Below are 2,465 nucleotides of genomic sequence, written 5' to 3' on the forward strand. Positions count from 1 at the left end.
ATTATACAAACACACACACACACACACACACACACACACACACACACACACACACACACACACACACACATGAATGCACGCACACACACGCATGTACGCATGCACACATGCACGCACGCATTTCCCAAGAACATGAAATCACTGTGTTTCAAGTAAATGTGTTTTGTCGACGCTGACATAAATAACTGATATAGGCCATATAATTAATGTTGTTTTGGATATGAAGTAAAGCGTATCACATCATTTACGGACATTTTATTACGCTTTAATGTGATCCAGGAAAGCTTGAATAATACTCTAAACCCAATTGGCAATGTGTGTCCATGCACTGTATTCCCCAACAGTACTATGAACTAGAAAAGTTTACGCTGTAGTACTCAGTATTGAAAAAATGTCCTGATGACATACACATTTTAGGTGTTCTCAACAAGTTTTCAGGTACCAATAAATTAACTCTGGTTGGCATTGTGTTTTTAAGTACAACTGACATCCTAACACAATGTCTTTGAGTTTGTAAATTGGAACTCTATCTGGCATATGAGTGGTTAGATGTCATGACAACAGCTGAGGCGACCATGGAGTAGTGGTTAAACAGCTGGTCTTCAACCTCAATGGTTGCAAGTTCAATCCCCAACATGTGGATTACCTTACCTACTTCCATACTTCCTGGAACATGGTATGAAAATGTTCAGATGGCCACCTGACCCATGACTCCAGCTTTAATTAATTTAATTTAATTTTTTTCGAATTTAAGGTGAAGCAACACAATATTTGAGCTGCTGTAGTCTGGATAGGGGAATGGCCACAAGATCAGAGGATTGCAGGTTTGAATCCTGTATTACCAATAAAGAAAAACACTCAAGTAGATATTTATTGTTTATTTTTCGCGAAACCGTGAAAATTACAAATTCTTTAAATCATGTCAATTGGAACTAATATATGAGATGGATGTCAGCATGTTGTGCTTGGGCAGTGTTAGGCTAACAGTCAAGCAGTTGGCCTTGAAACATGATGGTTGCAAGTTCAATTCCCAGCATGGAATGTAGGTTTAAAAAAAACACATTCTTATTGTTTTAGTATGATGTCAGTTGGCCGGATTTGAAGTGGAATGTGTGAAACACATTTGACTGTTCATAATGAGTAAGTCCAATACTTTCTAACAAACAGGTCTAACTTTGTAATAATACAAACCCTGCATGACTTTTACCAGTTGAGGAGTGGTGTAGGGGATAGTCCTCTGCATGTAACCACACTAACATGTCCTTATCTTGAGGTTGAGAGTTCGAATCCTAAGGCTGGGGCACTCACTTTTTTGGTTGTTTTAGTTGGTTTTTTTATTGTTTACCAGCTTCTGCCTTGTGTACAGAAGAACCCATTCATGTCAGAACCATATAACCCTATTTTATTAAAATGTAACATAAAATACAAACTTCTCTAAAAATGGTGAATCTGTCAATGGGGGATAGATTTACTCAACACCATGTGACCATCAAACCACAACTGACAACTTGGCATGGAAAAATGTGTCTATCAACCTCACTTCAAGGTAAGAAAAGACCCATAAAAGTGTGTTGGTGTGTATGTGTAGTAGTTTACTATGTTGCTGTGTGTGACCTTAGGTGATTTTGATGCTACACTGTGTGTATGTTATGTTAGCAGTTTAGCTTAGTATGTTAGCTACTGCTAGTTAGGCTAGCATTGTGTAGGCCTTTCATTCAAATATTTTTCTTGTATCATACATCTGCAGTGTATTTGCAAGTGATGCGTTGCATTTCCATGATGACATATTGCACATTGAACTTCTGTATAAAGTGTAGCAAACCCAGTGATCATGATAGGGGCCTAATCCAACAAGTCCTCATGAAAGCCTTAAACTTATTAGGCTATTTATGCTCCACAGGCAGCCGATATGGGACCACCAGAACTCTATGATCCATCAGCTCTACTCAACACTCCAAGGATAAACAACTGACTGTGTTGTGAAGTCTGACACTATTTTGGGAGAAATGTTTTTGTAAGTTAGGCTACATGGATCTCCTTCAGCCACCAACTCCTAATAAAAGATTCAGAAATGGACAACAAATAAATGAATAAATTGCCTAATGTGTTGAGGTTGATTCTTTGTAATGTATTGACTGTTGACTGTATAGACTGGGTCTACATTTTTGAACAGATTGTTGTGTATTGTATGATTGTTGTGTTATTGTCTACTGTTTTTGTTTGTCAACCACATGGAACAAAAAAAAAAACTTGATATAAAGCATTGTTCACGTTTGTGGAATTAACGTTCATGTTATATTTGGTTTAAACAGAGGGGTGGTAACCTAGTGCATTAGTATAAACCAACCAATCAATAAACCAACCAATATTTTTTTGGCTCTAAAATGGGAAAACATAAAACTTTTAATTTTGAATTCAAAAACTTAGAGCCAATATAGCTAAAAAATGCTGTGCTTGTTTACTTT

At 37.0% G+C, this 2,465-nt stretch overlaps 1 long non-coding RNA gene across 1 annotated transcript; it reads left to right on the forward strand.

Moving 5' to 3' along the window:
* The first annotated feature begins 1,258 nt into the window (after positions 1-1,258).
* LOC134455047 (uncharacterized) lies at positions 1,259-2,105 on the forward strand. Its single transcript, XR_010035985.1, has 2 exons — positions 1,259-1,546; positions 1,901-2,105. It is a non-coding gene; the product is annotated as an uncharacterized LOC134455047 (long non-coding RNA).
* The last annotated feature ends 360 nt before the right edge of the window (positions 2,106-2,465 follow it).

Source organism: Engraulis encrasicolus, chromosome 9, assembly GCF_034702125.1.
Source record: "Engraulis encrasicolus isolate BLACKSEA-1 chromosome 9, IST_EnEncr_1.0, whole genome shotgun sequence".
Taxonomy (NCBI): domain Eukaryota; kingdom Metazoa; phylum Chordata; class Actinopteri; order Clupeiformes; family Engraulidae; genus Engraulis; species Engraulis encrasicolus.